We start from the raw sequence: 23,682 nt of genomic DNA, 5'->3' as shown, positions 1-23,682 counted from the left end.
CCCAACTTAGGAAACAATGTGCAACTTTATCCCGCAGTATACTTTTTTTTATCATTCCTGTGCTGTGTCGCTCCAAAAATTTGTATAAAAAAAGGAAACGGAGAAAGTTTTGTACTTCTTAACAGCTCGCCGCACAGAAAATGTTGGATAAATTTAGCGTTTGGAAAATTATATATTCCATGGATTGAAGGTGTAGTCAGTCTTTTGAATAATAAAAATGGATTACAAATTCAGTAGTTACAACCAAAAAAACAGTCAAACGAGCAAATACTGTAAGAAAAATTAAATTTTTTAAACACAGAACTTGTTTCAGCCCTATCCCCGTGGCGATTGATGTTGAATAAACCTCTATCTTTAAAATTTTTACATAAGAAATTTGCATTAAAAATTAAAACAGAAAAAAATAGGCAGTTTATGGATGGTTCACTGACGAAGGGAACAAAATTAATTCTTCTGTTACGTTTCATTGACCAAAAAAGAAAGGGAAAGTTTTTTTAAGGGATTACCGTTCAAATTTTCTTATTTAAGGCACAATTATTTAATTAAAGCAAAATTACGATCATAATTTGCGAATTTTTAGATTATAAATCGTCTTATTATTATTATTGTTGTTGAATATATGAATTCGAATAGGGATGTGGATTTGCTGTCACATTACACAGTATTACACTCAAAATATACGCGAGATGAGACCTACTACGTTTTGGAGAGCTAGTTACACTGATTGCGAAACGTTATTTAAAAACTCCAAAATCTGGAGCTTGGGACAAAAAACGATTTTTTGAACCTTCACCCATTGAAAAAATCTATCTTCATGAAATTTGTACCCATTTTAAATTTCTTTACAGTTTGGACCTTTTAACAATGTATAAAACTAGTCATTTATTTAAACTACCTAGAATTTATAAGCTGACACAGTTCAAAAATTCCATTTTTCGTCATTTACCACTTCTACATCAATTTAAAATATGTATATGTTTTCAAAACAACAGGCTGTTTTAAAAATATATTCTTATATGTATAATATTTATTTCCAAATCAAATTAGGTATTTTTTATGAAAATTGGCTTTAACAAAATTTTACGATTACAACCCAGATACAGAAATACGATCGTTTAGGCTCCGAACAAAAATGTTATTTTGGCACGTTCATTATTGTGGTCCAAAAAATATTTTTTTCGATTTTCGGTCGGGCCACCCGCTAAATTTGTTCCACTTATCTATAACATTAACGTTGTGAAATTTCAATTCGCTAGTAACAGTGCTAGTAACAGTTCAATTTTTAGGTTTTATAGGTAATCTTGATTTTTTTTCATTTTGTGATTGATTATAATAAATAATAAATAATTGAAAATAATAAATAATAAGAAAAATGTGCAGAAAAAAAGTCTGTGTACTACCTGTTGACGAAATTTATCGGGGAGTGCCCCGAGAAATTATTATTTCGATATTTTTTCAGAATAAGTACAACAACCACAACTTTCAAGCAATTTTTAGCTAAAAAAAAACATTTGTTTCCTTTTTCCAACAAAATAAAATTTTTCAATATCGATCAGCACCCCTTTCTATATAAGATAGGAGGCTAAAAATTCAACAGTATGATACTAGTAGGATGTGGAATCAAACTATTGGATGGCCCAACGTTTATTTGAAAATTTTATTTTTCCCATACAAGCGTGGACCACTCTAACGTTCATAGTACATAGAATAACTTGGGCGCCAGGATTTGATAATGGTTTTTTTGTAGAGGAGTTCAATACAATCATTTTTTACTATGGGAGGGGGTCTTTCTCCCCCCCCCCCCCCCCCTTTAGGCAGGAGGGGAAATTTTCTAAAAAATTAATTAAAATTTAAAAAAAATTATTTAAAACAATGGCAAAACTTACAATTTTAAATGATACTATTTACTATTTACATTCAATTCTTATTTTCAAAAGAATATTTTTCAACCGAATTCAGAATTAAAAATAGGAAAAAAATATTTAAAAAAATCAAGCTCATTGAATACTATTTTTACTCAGGCTGTGAATTTTAATACAAAATAGACTCATTCAAAAAACTGTCTAAATTGATTCCTTATCGAACAAAGATTTAAGAAAAAAAAAAATTAGTTTTTCCATGTTCCAATTTTGAACGTAACTGCCCGCGACTGTTCATCTCTCATGGAGATTTCAGATCAGTTTAACATTATTTCTCTTGGTTCTGGGAAACTGCGAAGCAGATGAACTCGCCAGAAAAGGAACTCTAATACCAATTTTACCCAACAAAGCAATGTACTCTTTTTTTCCTGTGCGGGGGATGTCCGGAATAGTTTCTATTAACTGTCCGGGATTGTACTCTTTTCAAATCTTTCAGTATCTCACTACTTGTATGCTACTCTTAATTCATTGCTTATTCAAAAAAAGAATCGAGGTCATAAAGCGAGGGGTATTTATTTTGGTTTATTATAATTGAGCAGAAATTATCTTATCATTTTTTTAATTTTCTGTTTCAATAATCAAAACTAAAAAATTTGTGTATGAATTGAATTCAGTAAATTCTCTGATCACCAAAAAATGTTGATACTTTATAAAAGTTGATACTTAGTTTAAAATTACATTATTTCTTAGACTCTTCAGAATTTTTCATGCAACTTCAAGCTACAAAATTAACACTGAAAGAAAACGATTGTAACGATTCTGCAATCTATAGAATATGTAAAAATAATTTTTTAGTGAGGAAACTTAATTAGTTTTATTATTAATTTCGTAAACATATGTTTATACTTTGGCACAAAATTTTGAACGATTAAGACCCGATTTTTCAATCTTCTTATAAACATTCTGTTAACTGTCTAACGAATAAAGATATCAGACTCACAAACCATCAGATATCAATGTTGAATTTTTCAATCACCCAGTTAGCTATTCTACAGAATAACAATAAAAAATGTCAAATTCAGAAATATTCAAAAATAAACGTCATTTTTATTCATAATTGTTTATTAGAGCTTTGACAATTGATACAATATTTTTGTTTAGATTATTCCTTAGAATAATTTTTATCCGTCTCTGAAAGGAGCAGATAGTTTTATTCATCTATTAGCACGTTGACTGCCATCTGACCCATCACCACCGCAGTGGTCAAAATCAAGAATTTAAGTGAACAAAATCATTTTTTGTTTTGAAATGAGATCTTTTATTGTTTTTATTAAAATTTAACTATTTGTTTAAACATTTTTCGAATATTAAATCAATTTAAGGACATTTTTTTGATTTACCACATATTTAACCTTTAAATAAGAAAAGCCGCATTTCTTTCCCGATTTGAAGGGTCTTCACAATTCATACAAGATCTAGCATATGACTTTGCCTTTTAACATGCTTAAATTTCTTCCACAGTTGAAACAAATTCATTTTCGACATACGGGGTTGGTCTGGGAAAATATGTCATCTCATAACTTTGTAATAGGCAAAGTAAGGCACCACCAACTCTGGACAGCTTCAAAAGCTTAGACAAAAACCGATCAAATTTAAAATTTCATACAATTGTAAGTGTTTTACAAATAAAATCACAAAAAATATATTGAAACATTATATATATAGTTTAACTTTTTTATTTTACTGTACTTATGCTCAACATCAAATTCCATTTTTTTTATTACAAAAAGACTCTTCACTTTGCTCAGCACGATCTTGAAGTTTGACAGTCAAAACTTGTAAACACCTGATAAGAATCGATTGCATTCAATGCTTACACTTTGGGCTGACGTAGCACCTATAATTAAACAGGAATGGCTCTAATATTTTGCACATCTGTGCTTCAACATTATTTCTATGGAAAAACAGAAACAAAACTAAAATTAAAAATATTTACAAAAACAACATTGTCCACCTAGATTCATTTTTTTAACCACTGTGCACCGGTGGGTGGGACAGGGGCCACATGACCTACCGGTGGGTCAGATACTATATGTTTTTGTTCCGACGTAATTTAAATGGCACAATAGTAAAATATTATTTTTTTTTCTATGTTGCCCAGGTGCCACATGACCCAGCTGTGGTCATGGTCCAAAAACTATTGAAATGGTTATCAGACCAAAGGTCTTGAAAATTTAATTATCTTTTTCTTTGTAATACATTATTTTTCTGACCGGGCAATAGTTTTGAGGTTATGTTGTTTTTTTCTGCTTTTTAAGATTTTATCATTCCCGGTATTAGTTACATAATTTTTTAAACAGTAAAAGTTATAAACCATCAAATTTCCAATTATTTGGTATATTTTTGAAAGTCATGCGATGTATGAGTCGAAAGTTATTGATCTGAAAACTATAGTCTCTCTAAGTACAGGAAAGTTAGTAACACAACAGACATTTTGTGGAACGAAATATAGGGAAGCTGATTTTTTTTCAAATCTGAAAGTAGAGTATTAGAAAAGATTAAGTCCTGGTTTTTGAGACTCCAACCACCTGGCGATATCCGCCATTTTGAAAAACGTGAATTGGTCTATTTATACTACACTATTGGCTTGACCGAATAACTTTGGTTACGTAACTTATTTGGTCAAGCCAATAGTGTAGTATAAAAAGACCAATTCACGTTTTTCTTAATGGCGGATTTCGCCAGGTGGTTGGTGTCCAGAAAACCAGGACTTAAACTTTTCTAAAACTCTACTTTTAGATTTGAAAAAAATCAGCCTCCCTATATTTCGTTCCACAAAATGTCTGTTTTTTTACTAACTTTCCTGTACTTAGACTATAGTTTTCATATCAATAACTTTCGACTCACTTAAATAGTGCAATATAAATGTTTATTTATTAAATAAAAACTAAAATTAAAAACAAATCAAAGTACCTGATACCCAGCTGTGATATAAGTGTCATATTTGAATTTGTTAGTTTTATTTATTTATTTTTTACTTGATTGTTCTTGCATTTATGTTTACATTTGGTTTTTTTTATGTTCGATTTTGTGTCAGTGCCGTCTCCGGGATTTATGCAATAGGAGCAGAAGGGAAACAAATTATATATTATGTTTTAGAGTAATTAAATTGAATAAATACCCCTGATGAAGTAAGGAAGCACTTTCGAAACGTTGGGAAAATAATGGGATAAAACTTGTTTTTATTCGCATTTTCTTTACAGCCTAACAACAGTGGAATAATTACATTAAAAAATTGTTCAAATTTAACAAATAATAAAAACAAATTTGACAATTTATTAATAAAAATGTAATTTGACGACAAAAGTAAGTTATTAATTTCGGGCCTGCCGAAATATACAAATTACCATCAATCTTAACTCTCTTAATTAAACGGACCACTAATACAATGAAAGGTTTTTTTGAACATATAAAATATAAATATAGCTCGCGAGAAACGGAAAATGGACTTTTGATGGAGAGGCAGTGGAAACTGTGGGAGGATATAAATACCTTGGAGTCATTATAACCTCAAATCTGAACTTGAAGAGACACCTGGATGGAAAATTGTCCGAAGCAAAGCGTGCTATTTCCGCTGTTTGGGAGCACTTCTTCAAGAGCAGCTACATCGAGCATAGTGCAAAGCAAAGGTGTTCCGACCTATGGAAGCATCGATTCTTTTATATGGCGCGCAAGTCTACGGATATCTTTCTTTTGAAGCCGTGGAGAAATTTCTTCGGTATTTTATTAAACGGATTTTTCGTCTACCAAATAACACCCTAAACTACATGATCTATTTAGAAACCGGAATCTACCAATGATAATGGAAACGCTTGGCATGCACTTCAACTACATCGTTAAAGTTATGGAGATGAAAAATGAAAGGATACCAAAAATCATTCTTAAGGCTGAGTGGACCACGTAAAAATCGGGTTATCATTTACAAATCGGTGAATAACTTTTACATTTTTAAAGATAATTGAATGAAATAAATTTTATTATTTAGATAATAAACAAGGCTAAATATCTTCATCCCCACAATTTCCAAATTTGTGCACTTGTAATTAAGAGAGAACAAAACATGATAAAATTTTCGTTGTTTTAGAACAACCTGAAAGACATTGGTTTGTTTCTTAGTTAGACTAAAGTTTTTATTTTTTTTATTTCTATTTTGGATTGAGGTTGAATCAAACTACGGAGTAAAACTATTTTGAAAAACTAAAAATGTATTTTGCATAGAAAAAAAATTAATCGAAACTGAAGCTATTTTTCCTTATGTTACAATGTTTGAACATGTGTAACTTCTGCAATTATTGATAAAATTCATCGAAATAAAAAGAAATAAGTACCTCAACTCAAATACTCACACATTGATTAGTTTAAGAAATTTATATTAAGTTTTAAGGTCTTAAACAACAAAAAAATGTTAAAAAGTAACTTTTTCTTAACTTTTTTAAAAAAAAAAGGTTTAATTTCTTTGTTTTTCAAAGTATGATTTTGATTTTTATTTTATTTAAAAGCTTAGTTTATGGACTATGGAGTAAAGCTATATTTTGTTGGAAAATATTATTTTGTAACCCTCCAATCGCTTTTTAAGTAGTCCCAAAAACAATAAACTGTACTATGAAACCAGAATTTTTAGATTTTTTGTTATATTTTTTTTATTTTTTTTCATTATTTTTTCTATCAATATCAAGTTAGAAAACAAGAATTGCTATAAAAGTTTTCTTACAATTAATTTTTGAAAAAGAGTCTACTTTCCATTTTTTTCCTCAGAAACTCATGGAATGCGTATGTATTGGAATTTGTAGTTCAAACAAATTTCGCTGGCGCTAGTTGTATCTCTCTCTTTATTATCTTCTATTTTGTTTCTACATGATCTCTCGCACTCGCTCTGTCGAGTGGTTGTTTGGTGGTATAAAGAATAAGATTAACTTAGGTATCTGCATTCTACATATTGTTTGTACATAGGTTTTTCCATAAAAAAGGATTGGCGCCAGGCTAAGTGCATGCAAAGTGTTGTTGTATTTTTTTCGCGAAAATGAGAGATACAGGAAATGGATCTCTCGCACGTTTGCAATGTATGGTATCTGGTGTTGCGTGGTAGGTATATGGAATAGGATAAACGAGTTTTTTTTGTATTCTTGTTTTTTTTTTTTTTTTAAACTGGTTTATTTATCTCTTTCATAAATTTATGATGTTGCATGTTAGGTATTCTTCTGAGCAACTGTATGGATATATTTTTTTCTATGAAAACAAAATTTGGAAAGACAGGCAGTCTGTAATGTTATTCGCATTATAATACAAAAATCTAAATTTTCGAATTTGACTTTATAGATGAAATTGTCTTTTTCTGTGAAATCGCGCACAACTATTCTGCTTCTCAATTACCTCATTTGTATAATTTTTCAAAACAAACTTATGAGAAATATGACCAGTCAAAAACTTCGCTTAGTAGGCGAAGATGGCATCTGTGAAGTCAAATGCCCATCATCAGTCAAAAACTTGACTATAAGCGATGCAGTTGAAAAGAAAAAACTAAAATATCTTCAGAAAAGCGGAGATACTTTTGTACTAAAAAAAAACGACGATTATTTTTATCAAGTGCAAGGACAACTGCACATTACAAAACGATCCCATTGTTTTTTTGGTGTATGGACATCATGCGATTTTGTTTATATAAAAATACAAAAAGACGACTCATTTTGGGAGGACAAAATAAAAAACAAACTACTAAATTTTTATAATAATCATTTTTTATTGGAATTATGTGATCCACGGATTCCAAGAAGTATGGGGGTATGGAATACGTAATATAACAGCAAACGATCTACTTTCTATTAGAATATTATTACTTTTCAAAACTATGTGTATTTTTCTAAATCTGTAACACTATTTTCTTTTTTCGTTCCATACCTTCAAATTAATTTTCAATATTCAGTAATATTATATCTAAAGCAGTCTAACATTTAAATTGTTTTTTGTTTTTTTAGTTATAAGGAATTTGTTATGTTTATCACCTTTCTAAATAAACTATTGAGTATCTTGTACCTACCTACTTTTAACCCCTTGTAACCCAACATCGGAAATTTTAAAATTAATAATGTCAATCGACTAGCCTTTAGCTATAATAAAAGACGTATTTTTTAAAAATTCAATATCTTTATTATTTACTTAGTTATTTCGAAATTTAAGGAGTAAAAAAATAAGTTTAAATAATTTATTTTTGTAGATAAATGCAAAAATTGAAGCAAAAAACTTTCTAATATTTATTTTTAGGCGGATTCCTAAAATCCAAAAATAAAACCCCGTTACTTTATGCAGAAAAAATATTTTTTCTGAATTTCGTTGTTTTTACACAAATTTGCTTGTTTTAAAAAAAAAAGCCGAACTTTCAACTTTAACTGCCAGTTAAAAACTATTGGTGTCATTTATTGAAAATATGATGTACTACTTCGATAAAGCAATATCTAAAAAATATGTTATAAGCTTCAAAAGAAGAAAAATATAGTTTTTGCAACTTTTGTGGGACCTTTGTTGGTTTGTAACAGATATGTTACATGGGGCTACAAGGGGTTAATAATGAAATAAAATGTATTGTTTTTATACCAAAACTAATTAAAATCCAAAAAATTATTATTATAATTTCGTACATATGTAAAAACAAAAAATATTTATTTATTTATTTTATCTAACTTAATTGAAGAGAAAAATATACATATATATATGAATAACAATAATATCAATTAATAATATAATATATAAATCTATGTACCTACAAATTCGAAAGAAAAAGTTAAAAACATTCAAATAAATAAACAAATATCGTCGGTGAAACCAGAAAAATGTGTAACTCCATTTTAGCAAATATTATAGGAGAGCAAAAAAACAAAATCGTTTTAAAGGCATTTGTATGAGTTTTCATTTTCTAATTTGCTTATAAAATAAAAACTATGAACTTTAAGGGGATTCTGAGTTTTAGGAACGGTAGATATTAGGTTTGTCTAACAGTTGGCATTCAAATCTAATTTTCAGAAAATTTGGAGTTACACACTTTTCTGGTTTCACCGACGATATGTACCTAATAGTTTTAAAAAACAAACGTTTTATTTGCCAAAAAAAAAAAAAATGTTGAAAAAATTTGTTTTTAAACTACTAAAATAAATATCATCACTGAATACTATAACAAAGAAAAAAAAAGTCGATCAGATTCCTGCGCCTACGAACACTTGCAAAAGTTATATAGAATACCAAGTGATGTAGGTACATAGATGCGCAGAAAGATAGAAAAATTCAACACTGAATATCATACCATTTTTTTCTTCATAAATATACCTACCATGACTCTTGCAAATAGAGTAAAACCAACGGAAAACGAAAACACAAGTGAATTCGGTTGCGCAAAGCAAAACCGCAATATACACTTGCAAGGCTTGCAACCCTTTTTTTTGCTATTTCCTCGATGCTGATTTGTTTTTTCTACCTAAATAGACTTTAATTTTATGACTTTGGTTCTCTAGAAAGGGAAAGAGAATGCAAATAAAGATACCGAGAGAGAACTGAGTTGAGATGACGTTGAACGTGAGAGATGTATGGCGAAGAAAGGTCACTAATACACACAAACTCATTTACATGAAGTCTGAGTTCGTCATTCGGGGACACCCACTCTTAATAGCATGATTCGGACGAAAGGGTCAATGATGGCAGAGTGGGAAAGTCTTGCAACCGAATGCGGTATAAATTTAATGATCGCTCAAAAAAGTTTAGAACCATGCTTGAAAAACTTGGTAGTGTCTTATATGACAGAACTGTAGCAGAAGCAAAATCCTTGCTGTTTAGATGCTTTTACAGCCGTCTTGAATATAATAGTAATATAGGGAATTATTGAATTTGAACTATATGCCTCACAGATCTGATCTTCCAATACTTTGCACCCTCTGCAATATGAAGAAGCGAGAAGATACTTATCATTTCATTGCAATATAACTTGTTTTGAAGGAGTTTAGGATGAGGTATTTTAAAAAGAGCTTCCTGAATGATGCTGAGTAGCTTAGTGTGCTAAATGGAGAGAACGGATGGGTTGTACCAAATAGCTATGTTGTTGCTGCACTACGTTACAGAAATCTGATAATTTAAGAAGAATTTTAAAACCATAATCTTATGTATATAATTAGTATTCTTTGTTTTTTTTTGCTTTTTGTTGTATTTATATCAAAACCGTCAGTCTGGTAGACGGCCATAGGCCAAACCATAAAGACTTAAGTATATATATTAGACTGATTCAAAAAAAATTTTTTTTTCTTTTGTTCAAAGCATTGTTGAAAATATTGTTGGAAATGACGAAAAAAAAATACTGTAAAAGTTTCAACCCTTAAAGTTAACATTTAGTACCGCCGCATCGCAAATTTCTATTTCCCATACGATTTGTATGGGAAAGATTGTGTATTTGTGTTTAGAATTTTTTATCTTTTTAATGGGTCATCAAAAAGGCTAGATTTAATCATTTTCTTGTATAAAATTGAACGCTCCACAAAATTGCATTCATGAAATTTAAAAAAAACGGACGCGAAAAATTAATTAAAATAATTTTTAGTTGAAAAAATGAATAATTCGAATTTATTGAAGAAATCTAAAATGGTAGTATTAGGGGTTTGAGAGTTATATAAAATTATCTGTGAAACCAAAACACAACATAGAATACAAATATTCGAAAATTTTGCCAAATTTTTTGAAAAAACCTAATAATTTCGTCAAAAAATCGGAAAAAATGAGAAAAAATTACTTTTTATATTTTAAAGTTGAATAACTTCGAAACGCGGGGGTAAATCAAAAAAATTATTAAGATCTTTTTTGTAGAGCGGACAATTTTATAAAAGAAAATGATTAAATCTAGCCTTTTTGATGACCCATTAAAAAGATAAAAAATTCTAAACACAAATACACAATCTTTCCCATACAAATCGTATGGGAAATAGAAATTTGCGATGCGGCGGTACTAAATGTTAACTTTAAGGGCTGAAACTTTTACAGTATTTTTTTTCGTCATTTCCAACAATATTTTCAACAATGCTTTGAACAAAAAAAAATAATTTTTTTTTTGAATCAGTCTAATATATATAATCATAATGCACAATCTTTTATATTTTTGAAATAAAGTTAACTAACTAACTAACTATTTCTTAGAAGATAATATACTCTGTCCAACAAAAATTGTCAGTACAGGCCTTATGGGAAAGCTTTTTTTTAAATCAGTGGGACCAAACGATATGACAAAATTAAACACTAAAAAATATACCCCTGAAATACATAAGAAAACCACAGGCGTGCAATGGCATTGTTGTAATTTCTCTATCAAGCGACGTACATCCTCCTATGACCTATCTGCCACACGATCGGTGACAGACTGAAACTCAATCAACAAGCGTGTGTATTAAAAATATTCACAATACATAAGAGTTACCATTGGTAAATTTCCTTCATAAAATACTCCCTTTTCTATTGTTTTTGTGAAAGAGCTTTCAGGATTAAGTGTTGTCGTGTGGTTGGTGGCTATCTGTTTTTCGTTTGTTTGGAAAACAATTAATGTTAACATTTTAACATGCGAGGCAATACTTTCAGGGAAAATCATTTAGCGGGCGTGTCGCTTCGGGATGTTTCTTGAGTAAGTAAATTGCAAAAAGTTACTTTATTACATCTTGGCGATGTGGAAAAGTTAAATCTATTTTGCTTTCTTTTAAAAATTTGTTATTGTGAAATTCTACCAACAAAGGGGTAACGCAAACGCTGGTACTTTTTCGATCAAACTTGAAACATTTTTGTGCAAATTGCGGCATCGCTGTGTGAGCTTTTTGTTTTGATAGACTTATGCGTTAAACATGATGCGGTATGAGATGCAAACGTCCCATCTTACCTGTACTGATAGTTTTTGTTGGACAGAATATAGTGAACTTCACCGCTTCATTAAAAGCTCCAACTGGTTTAAATAATAATAATTTAATAATTTAACTATATGCCTGTAAGACCTAAGGTCTTTTAAATGCAACTGCACGGCACTAGTTAGAAGGAATAGAAAGATAGGAAAGATTTTTTTGTTGGTACAGTGAATTGAGAATAAGATGATTATTATCTCATATAGTCCCACGGGTGGCTTCCAAGCTGGGGGATTAAGAAAAGAATGCTGCCTGAGGTAGGGCTCGAACCCACAACCTTCAGGTTAGCAGTCAAGTACTACATCCACTGCACCATTGCCACCCGCATTTTTATTTAATTTCCTTGCAAAATCATGGTATTACAACGGACCAATAAGTGGTCTAAGTATGTCGGTCGTTTTCCTGACAGCCATTTCTACCTAACCTAACCTATTCCATGTTTTTATTTCCATTACTTCTTCTGGGGTAATATTGCTGAGACCATTTGACACCATTTCGCATGTTTCCACCACTTCTTGTATTTAGTCCACTTGGTTCTTTGCCTCTAATCTGAATACAAAATTTAAAATTTGTTGCTCAATATAATCCGCTTTAGATTGAAGATTGTGAACATGGGTTTTAAGAACCTCGTTTTCCTGTCTAAAAGAAAGTATGTCCGTGCGAACCTCACTCTGGTCTTGTCAGCCTCGAGTGTAATATTTCAAAAAGTATTTTATTAAATTATCTCCATATAACAATAAGCCCTGGGGTTAAACTACGGCATACGTACGTTAAGGGGGGAAATCCCTCCGGAATTTTTTTATTTTGGCATTATTTTTTTTTTTTGCGTAATAAATTTATTTATCAACCGAAGAAACTATTTTCAGTGGTCTTAGCCTTAAATGAAGCCTCAAAAGTGCCTAGATAGTCCCGAAACCAATGCGCTCCGAACCTACCATAGTACGAAAACGAAAACTTTAAACGCATTTTTTTCGAAACTAGTTTTTTTCCGCGCCGTGCAATGTAACTCAAAAACTAATGAAGCTATCGACTTGAAATTTGAAGCAAATTACTCCTTAACTTAACTAACCACAACATGAACCTAAAAGTTGAATAAAATTTGTACAGTAAATATTTTTTTTAACTACTTCTTTGTAAAAAAAACATGGTTTTTTTCGTTTTTTTTATTTCTAATTTTTATTTTTCATTTAAAAAAAATAAATTTAGGTTCATGCAATGCGTACTAATATCATCTAAGGGAAAAAAATTTCCTTTTTGATTTAAGATGATTTCCTGGACCTGTGCATTGCACGGCGTAAACTAGAGGCGTCAACTTTGAAAGGCTCCAGAGCCGCCATTTTGTTATTTTTTCATTTCAAAAAAAATTTTTTCAATACTTAATAATGTCAGTAATATCTTGTCTTTTTCCAAATTTCAATAAGTGCTTTCAGTTTTTCATAAAAAAAATATTGAAAAAGGTGTCGTCCAGAGGGATTTCCCCCCTTAACGTATTGACGCTTTATGTCTCTATCATTTTCTTCTGATTAAATAGAGAGAGCAATAGTCAAAACGTGAACGAACGTATGCCGTAGTTCGACCTCGATTTTGCAATCTTCAGTTAGAATATCAAAAGAATAATGTCAATATTTAAAAAAAAAAAATATTTTTAGGGGTTTGCCTGGCTATTGAAAAATTGGCTCTGAATAAAGTAAAAAATCTTATTGGAACAGTTAAGGTAAAACAGAAACCATTGATTAGGGTATAAGCAAGCTACTGTGCTTTATTTTAAAATATAGTAGGTATTTGTGACCACATTTTTTTCTTTTAATGAATTACCGCCATCCATTTGTAATTATCACAATCAATGCAGAAACATCCTATTTATTTAGCGTTTATTTAAATTGCGGTTAAGTAAATTTTACTTATTTGGTTCTGTTTTAGGTTGTTTACATGAGATAAGCTTTGTGTGTTGCAAATAAAAATAATAATGACACCATTTGGTAAAGAAGGGAAATGTTACTAAATTAATTTTTTATTTATTTAAGAGTTATGGTATTCAACGATCATTATTAAAAATTAACAAATAAGTTTTCCTTGTGCGGTGCACGCGAATAAATCTTATAAACACTAGGGTGGGTCAAAAAAATCGAATTTTTTTTTTTTGATTTGGTACTCCGAAAAATCGATTGCTAGACCCCTCTAGAATATACACACCAAATATGAGCTCTTTATATTAATGGGAAGGTCCTCCGCTTTGCAATTTTCCATTTTTACATCAAGCTTCTACTTAAAAAAAATAATTTTTTTTATTAATTGACTTTTTAGCAAATTTCTTTTCATATTCTTGTAGGAAATTAAACGCTCTACAAAAAAGGCGTTATACACTTTTTTCGTTTATCTAACCGTTGAATAGATATTTGAGGTCCAAAAATCAAGAAAATCTTTAAAAATTCGTTTTTTGTTCTTAATTTTGTAACAAATTGAAAAATTATAATGATCAAACGCGCAAGACATATTCTTGTTGGAAATTGATTGCTCCACAAAAAAGGTCTTATTAACTTTTTTCATTAATCTAACCATTCTAAAGATATTCGAGGTCAAAGTTAAAAAAAAAATATAAAAACTTTTTATATTTTTAAAAAAATTCCAATTCACTGAAACTTCATTATTTTAAAATTAGCAAGATATATTCTTGTAGGGGCTTAAACGTTCTACAAAAAATTCTTTGGAATGAAATTGATTGCTTTAACCGTTTAGAAGATATTCGTATCCAAACCAATGCTCACTGATTTCAATAGTTTTCTTATGACCCGTATACATTGCGATTTGGATACGAATATCTTCTAAGCGGTTAAAGCAATCAATTTCATTCCAAAGAATTTTTTGTAGAACGTTTAAGCTCCTACAAGAATATATCTTGCTAATTTGAAAATAATGAAGTTTCAGTGAATTAGAACTTTTTTAAAAATATAAAATGTTTTTATATTTTTTTTTAACTTTGACCTCGAATATCTTTAGAATGGTTAAATTAATGAAAAAAGTTAACAAGACCTTTTTTGTGGAGCAATCAATTTCCAACAAGAATATGTCTTGCGCGTTTGATCATTATAATTTTTCAATTTGTTACAAAATTAAGAACAAAAAACGAATTTTTAAAGATTTTCTCGATTTTTGGACCTCAAATATCTATTCAACGGTTAGATAAACGAAAAAAGTGTATAAGGCCTTTTTTGTAGAGCGTTCAATTTCCTACAAGAATATGAAAAGAAATTTGCTAAAAAGTCAATTAATAAAAAAACTATTTTTTTTTAGTAGAAGCTTAATGTAAAAATGGAAAATTGCAAAGCGGAGGACCTTCCCATTAATATAAAGAGCTCATATTTGGTGTGTATATTCTAGAGGGGTCTAGCAATCGATTTTTCGGAGTACCAATTCAAAAAAAAGAATTTCGATTTTTTTGACCCACCCTAATAAACACTAATTTAATTCAGTGACTGAAAGAATGTTGGAATCGTTTAAACAAAGGTGTAAGGTTTTCAATTATACAACAAGATATAAAGTAAAAAATCTTATTGGAAGAGTTAAAGATACAACAGAAACAATTGAAAAATTGGGAATATGATCGGTTATTTGTCAAAATTGTGATAAAGTGCACATTGGTCAGATAAGAAAATCTGTAAAGACAAAATGGTCAGAACACTACAAGTCAATATTGTTTAAATTAAAACATTAAACGGGAATTACCTCGTTTAATGTTTAAAAAAAATGACTGATGACCATATTATCATAAACAATAAGAATAACCATGTTTTTGTTTGTTGAAACAAGTTACTAAACCTAACTTATTAGATGCATTTGAGGCAAATTATATTAATAGAACAATAAAATGTTAAAGTTTTTTATAACATTCATAAAACAAAAATTTCATTTATTAGTTTTATATGAAATATATTAAAACTTTTTCTTTTGCCTTTCAATTCACCTTTGTAAATTAAATTATCAATTACACAATCGGACCATTTTTATCCTCTAGATATTTCCCGGTTAGACAAGCCCTCTTCATGGTAAACATTAATTTTGGTCATTTCTTCCTGGGTTATAGTCCAATAAATGAAGCTAAAAAAAAGGGGGTTACCCTACAAAAGGTCCGGTAGTTCTAAATTTTTGATATGTTGTTAGGTATGGTAAGTAGATAAAAAAAACAAAATTTCCACAACCACGCCCCCTTCAGCATCACCGAAAAACCATAGAAATCTGGCACTTTTTTCACTTTTATGCCCATAACTTTCTTCTGGTGCATTTTATTGAAAAAAAGTTGGTTGGTAGACTTGTAGAAAACATAATTTCCTGCGAAAATGACCTTGGTAGTATTTTTATACAACCAAAAACAACGAAGTTATGAAGCTTTCAAAAACATAAAATTTTGGATTTTGCAACATTTTCAGTTTCTTGTCACTTAACAGTGCTTTAACTCTTTAACAATTGACTTTTACGCAAAAGTCTTCATAATCAATCTTACAGGCAATTTAATTACCTAAAATAAAATGTAAACCACTTTGATTTTGTGAATCAAATAACCGAGTTAGGGCTAAAATAGTAAAAAAGTATTTTTGATAGTTTTCGACACTTTTTGAGTTATCCATTAAATAAAGGATTTGAATCCCACAAAAGGTCGGGTGGTTCTTATTTTATATTTAATCAGGTTTTAATGGTAGATTGAAAAATAGCCACGCCCCCTCCGCCCCCTTAACCATACTCCAAAAACCAATTCTGCATTTTTTCAGTTTTATGTCCATAGCTTCCTTCTGGTCATTTAAATGTGCAAAATTGTAGAACACAAAATTTTCTACAACTTGCACATCCAATATCCACCAAACTAAGAATTTTTCAAAAAAGTTATAATTTCCGATTTTCTTTATTTTCAGTTTCTTACCTGTTTACAGAGCTATAACTTCCTAATTTTTAATTTTTAGCCAAAAATCCTTTTGTAAGGAATTCATTTTCATGAATACAACTTTTATCTTTTGATAAGAACCAGGTAGTAAGTATTTTTATTTAATAAAAGTCATATTTCTTATTAACCTAGTTTAATATCTCATGCGCTTATAAAGTGGTGGGCTATGAGTGGACGAAGGTAAAAGAATTGGGGTATGAGGGGCAGGGGTAGCAGGTGGGGAAATATAGGAGTAATAGGTGGAGTTGAAGATGGTGAATTATGAGAAAAGTTGGCTTCGTTGAATTTTTCTTCAAATTGATCGATGATATCTGATCTTCTTCGTCGTCATCTTCATAAAAAATTCATGTGGACGATTTTGACAGGATTGTCCACAGCAAAACTTACAGAATGTGGAACATTTAAGTCCCGCTTTCCTGCATCTGCCAGCTCCCATGCATCTAGGCACATAGGTATTTGCATGACACAGCTTTCATCAATTTTTTGGGAGCAGGATCTTGCACAGTTTTAATGGGTTGCAATACGTGGCATCCTCTCGTCCAGTCCCATTCCAGAGGATTTTTCTCAATACCCATCCACGCCATGATCTGGTGATAAGTAAGGAGGAAATGAAAGTGTGCTGCATCTGTTGTAGGCGGTAGTTTGCACAAATTAAGTTTTGTTGAGCTGCTCATAAATTTGAAATATCGAAGAGAGCTTAGAGATTGACCACTGTCCTCTCCATATAAAGCCAACAAGATATGTTCTTCCCCCTCCGATATTTTCTGAACTCTGGCATTTGGGTCCTTAATTTCTTTGCAGCTTCAAATGCAGAGGGGTTTTTGATACATGTTGCAAAATTTGTTTTTTTCCGAAACCAAATATGTTTGAGGTGGTGTCACATTCACTTATGGCATGAATGAGTAAGACGTTCTCCATAGAATTGAATGTGAAAAATGAGAATTCATCAGATTAATTGATCCTCCCAGGTTTTCGAAGGGACACGTTCTCGGCCCTAGGTATAGTAAGTCGATGTCTTCCTCAAAAATCTTTGAAGCTCTATGGTACCTGCTTTAGATACTAATTCTGGCGCAACTGGAAGAAATCATCCGTACGCCATCAAGACCAGGCCCAACATCAACACCACCATCGATGAACCTCAACAACGAGGTTGAGCGCCTCTTTGGGGATAATCTTATCACAGTGATGCAGAAAGCCCGAAGTGCCGTTCCCACAAATTATCGGCAACTGAGTGAGGGAGATAAGTCCGCGGCCTTAGCCACCTTCATATTTACCTTATGCCATTAAAGAAGCTCCGCATACTGACGTACACTGTCAATTCATTGTACAGCCTGGAAAAGAGGACATCATTTCACTTGTTCATGAAGAACCACAATCCAGACATTGCCCTAATTAGCGAAACCAACGTGACAAGGAAGAACAATATCGATATCCGTGGATTTAACACCTATCGTCAGGATAAAACGGAGAACCGCAGAGGAACCGCAATATTTGTCAAGAAGAAACTGAGCACCAGCGAAACCATCATCACCGGACTCCTCACCAGTGAAGCCACTGCCATCATCTTAAACGTAGGGAGAGATGAAACTTTGACGATTATCAGCGTATACTTCAAGTGCAGCTCCACCGTCAGAAACATCCAAAAAGATCTGCAAACCCTCAACGGCATCCTGTCAAGAAGCACTTATGGACTCATCGGCGGTGATTTTAATGCGAGACATCACCTTTGGATGGATACAACTATTAGCATCGGAGGCAAGGCGATAGCTGACTGGCTGGATGTCAACAGTTCTCTACACTCGCTATTAACAGTCTCCCAACCAAAACCAACCTACCCGAGAACGCCATCAACGCTGGACTTCTTTCTCGCAACATCAAACCTCATCCACATCGAACCAGCCTACAGCAACTTCAACTGTTCAACAGTACCCAGCGACTCGGACCATGAAGCTGTTCAGCTTATTATCCAGCTTCACCAACCCATCTCCCTAGCAGCACAACCATCGGCGTGCTTCATCAACTACAGAAGTTTTGACGTAGACCGGCTGCAGAGAGACGTCGAACAAACCGTCACGCTCCCTCCACACAATAAGAACCTTGAGAATACTGAAATTGATGCTGCTATTGACTCCCTAGAAATGGCAATTACAAGCGCAGTGGACAACCAAAAACAGCCGAAGACATCAAAGGACCACTACCAACATCTCCCAGAACAAGTGCAAAACCTATACGCCAACAGACAACGGTTAAGGAAACGCCTCCAAAGGATTCACCAACGGGACCTGAATACATCAAACCCCAACTACCGGACAGTGTGGAGTGAGATACAGTGCACTAACATCATGCTCCGTAACTCCATTCAGCACTATAACAACATAACAACTGCAGTCAATAAAGCCAGGGCCTGATGCCTTCAAGAACATCAACCGAATTGTTGGACAGAAGTCACCAATGCCGGAAGTCGTTCACACCAACAATGGAGAAGCAACAACATCTCTGGAAAAAGCAGAAGCATTTGCAGCCCACTTTGAAGGTAACTTCTCACCGAACCCTTCCGCAGACACAGACTTTATAGAGGAAGTCGAGGCATCCATCCAAAGGACTCTGCTACCTAACCCGGATAAACTGATATTCAGCGACACAAATCCTGCAAGTGATCCTACTGACAGCCCAAACCTGACTACCCCAGAAGAGATTGCCGAAATAATTAACCTATCCAAACCGAAAAAATCTGCTGGACCGGATGGCATCTCCAACTTCATCATAAAGAGGCTCCCGCAAACAGTGATAATCTTCTTGGCTATCATCCTCAACAACTGCATAAACAACTGCTACTTCCCACAGAAATGGAAAACTGCAAGAATTGTGGCGATTCCTAAGAAAGGTGCTAGGAACATCATCTCCAATTACAGACCAATCTCTCTTCTCAACAATCTTAGTAAGCTCTTGGAAGAGCTGACACTCAGGAAGCTGAAGAAGTTTTGCAGCGATAACAACATCATCCCAGACATGCAGTTCGGTTTTCGGGAGAAGCACTCCACACTGCATCCGCTCATGAAGTTCCACCAAGACATCACCTCAGCTTTAAACAACAATCAAGTTACCGTCGCATGCTTTCTGGATGTCGAGAAAGCATTTGACAGCGTATGGATCGATGCCCTTATCCATAAACTTCATTTACTAAGCTTTCCTTTGGCACTAATTAAAATTATTTTTTCTTTTCTCTCTTCCAGAAACTTTTTTGTGCAAGTGGAGGATCGGAAATCACCAATGAAAGTCATTCGAGCTGGAGTTGCTCAAGGATCCAAACTTGGCCCCTTTCTATACAGCATCCTGACATCAGACCAACCGCCTGCAAGTGAGTGCGAGAACCTGCTTTACGCGGACGATTCACTCACATACTGCAAGTCCATCTCGCCAAACATAGCTGCCAGGAAAGTCGAAGCTCACATTCGGAAACTGTATGAGTTCTACAGTAAATGGGGTATCCGGATCAACTCATCCAAGTCGGAACTACTGTGCCTTAGACGATCAGGAGGAAGATGCAGTCGATCGGCTGGAAGCTGCAGAAGCATCACATTGACACTTCCAGATGGAACTAGATTGCCAGCCAAACGCAGCGCCAAGTACTTAGGAATCAACTTTAACGAGCTCCTCAGATTCAACAATCACTCCCGTTTGGTCCTCAAAAAAGCCAACTTTGCCTTCCATCGCCTTCACCCTCTGATAAAAAAAAGAACAGGATTAAGTCAACCAACGAAACTCTTGATCTACAAGCAGCTTCTGCGACCTGTCATTGCCTACAGCTTTCCGGTATGGTATACCATCTCCAAGACAGCCATGAAGGAACTACAAATGTTCGAGAGAAAAATACTGAGGATGTGCACCGGACTTTACTTCGATCGACAGCGACAAAAATACTACAGCAACAAGCGACTCTACGAGGAAGCAAAAATCATACCACTGGACAAGTATCTACTGCGATCGGCGAAGATACTTGTAGGAAATATCGCCAACCACCCCAATCAGCTGATGAGAAGAATGATAGCCCAACAACGACATCCGGAACCTAGGTACCTTTGCGCTTTGGATATACTGGATGAGCACATAATTTCAATGGACAACGAAGAAGCAGTTAACTTTTACGCCGACACCCAGTCGGCATACTATCGTGGCTAAACGCCAATCAAACCAACCCAACTCAACCAACCCCACAACTGGACATCCGGGTCTGAACACCCCGAGGACAACCTAGTCAGCAGACTTTTTAAATTAAGTTTATCCATGTATAATATTTATTTATATTTTATAACTTAGTCATTGTATAAGGTTAGGCCCCTTCTGTGCCAACAAAATTTTATATCAACCAATGTAACTTAGAAATAAGTTAATTTTAAGTCAATTGTAAATAACAAGTTCAATAAACTAAATTGAATTGAATCCGTACGTTTGAGTTGAATCAGGGGTGGTTGTGGTGGATAGTAGAAACTTCATGTAGCTGCGCCTCGTGGTGACTTGATGAAAAGCCAAGGGATGTAATCATTTCAATGAGAAGCTTAGGACCTTCCTATACATATACACTTATTCCTGTTAGAAGGGGGAAAGGAAGGATCGGGGACGAGCAGCAGCTATAACAGCATGGGATAAGGCCAAACATTTCCTTTTCCATTTATCCAAAGGGCCACTCTTATTCTTCAGTATTACAGTTTCAATAAATAGAGGATGGGTACTCATCTGTATTGTAAACTTTAGACCGAATGACTTCCAAAACTGTGCCTGCAGCTGCTTTGACTACTCTCAACCTTTTAACCTTCTCCATACTTCTTAGGCAAACAGAATTTGACTGTTCTATTATCAATTTTATTATCACCCGTATTGTGATTTACAACTGTCAATCGATTGTTGATAAATACTGAAATTTGGGATTTTTAAACCAAAATTTTAGGAAAACTGGTCAACTGGAATTTTGTAGGTAATTAGATTTCTTTATAACGACTAGGACCATTCTCTGCTTTCAAAACTTTTTTTAATTAAGTAATAAGATTATTAAATTTTAATTTGTATCAACTATCGATTGATAGTTGTATATTAAGGTGGTCCTTATTTTACTCTTTTTCGAAAATTGAGTGCAACGCCCCCAAAATTGGTTCCAAATCAGGAAAAAAAATACACTATTTTTTTAAAATTTTTATCTCTGACCCTTCCGGGGCGATATTGTGTGTCCAGTGTTGGGTAAATGGCGGATTTTTAATATAAACTTCTTAATTAAATATGGTCAGGAAGGGTTAGGAATAAAAATTTGAAAAAATTAGGGCTTTTTTTCCTGATTTGGAACCATTCTAGGGGGCGGGCGTCCCCAATTTTTTGTTCCTAAGGACCACCCTATTCTATGTAGCAATAAGGCTGAACCTGCTTCAATCGTACTTGTCGAGGTGACAACTCATGTATGAAACTTCATAAAACTGACAAAATGCAGAATTGGTTTTTGGAGTATGGTTAAGGGGGCGGAGGGGGCGTGGCTATTTTTCAATCTACCATTAAAACCTGATTAAATATAAAATAAGAACCACCCGACCTTTTGTGGGATTCAAATCCTGCATTTAATGGATAATTCAAAAAGTGTCGAAAACTATCAAAAATACTTTTTTACTATTTTAGCCCTAACTCGGTTATTTGATTCACAAAATCAAAGTGGTTTACATTTTATTTTAGGTAATTAAATTGCCTGTAAGATTGATTATGAAGACTTTTGCGTAAAAGTCAATTGTTAAAGAGTTAAAGCACTGTTAAGTGACAAGAAACTGAAAATGTTGCAAAATCCAAAATTTTATATGTTTTTGAAAGCTTCATAACTTCGTTGTTTTTGGTTGTATAAAAATACTACCAAGGCCATTTTCGTAGGAAATTATGTTTTCTACAAGTCTACCCACAACTTTTTTTCAATAAAATGCACCAGAAGAAAGTTATGGGCATAAAAGTGAAAAAAGTGCCAGATTTCTATGGTTTTTCGGTGATGCTGAAGGCGGCGGAGGGGGCGTGGTTGTGGAAATTTGTTTTTTTATCTACTCACCATACCTAACAACATATCAAAAATTTAGAACTACCGGACCTTTTGTAGGGTAAAACTCCTTTATTTACTGGACTATTAAGGATTTTCCACCCCGCATTTTAAAATGATCAACAAATTTTACTTATTTAATGGGCATAATGGGTTAAAATTCACTTTACAACTGTTTTGCTTACTTTTGATTACATTTGATCTCGTTAAAACACTCTTTTTATGTAAATTCTGTGCCTTTATAATTATTTGGCACCAGAAACGCAAAAAATACTTGTTTAAATTAAGTTTAACGAATTAAGGGTGGCAAACAATCCAGTGTATATATGTGAAAATTTAAATATTTGGGATCTATGATCGATGACGAAACTACTTTTAATGATGATATCAATCGTGGATGAAGTGACTGGAAAATCCCGGTATCTTTTCGAAAAGAAGGCTTTACACCGGGGTTGCGAAAAACTTGGGAAAAATTGCAAACTCAATTATTTGCAACACAAAATTTAACAATTTTAAATGATTTGGAGAAAAAAATGTCAGTGATATTATCATGTATTAGTTAAATAAGTTGATATCTCTATTCAAAACCATGGAAACATAAGCAGATAATAATCTTAAAACTGCGGGGTAAATAGGTGAGGAGAATTTAAGGGGAGAAGAGAAATTATTATTAACATAAGTTAAGGTATACCAAAGTGGGCGCTTTCTTAAATCATCTAAGAATACACTTAGAATGATACCCTGTTAAAAAACTTATAAGTTCATAAAAAAAATCTGTTTTACTTATTATTAATGAATGTATTGGATATGTTTGTAATTAAATTTTATATGTATACGTCTTTCCTTCTAATGTTTTTTTCTCCA

At 32.8% G+C, this 23,682-nt stretch overlaps 1 protein-coding gene across 2 annotated transcripts in view; it reads right to left on the bottom strand.

Moving 5' to 3' along the window:
- Window positions 1–23,682, bottom strand: part of LOC129919551 (homeobox protein extradenticle) — an 80,915-nt gene that overhangs the window by 38,378 nt on the left and 18,855 nt on the right. The window lies entirely within an intron of this gene.

Source organism: Episyrphus balteatus, chromosome 4 (genome assembly GCF_945859705.1).
Source record: "Episyrphus balteatus chromosome 4, idEpiBalt1.1, whole genome shotgun sequence".
NCBI lineage: Eukaryota > Metazoa > Arthropoda > Insecta > Diptera > Syrphidae > Episyrphus > Episyrphus balteatus.
Note: the sequence above shows the minus strand (reverse complement) of the source record. Positions and strands in the feature narration are given on the sequence as shown.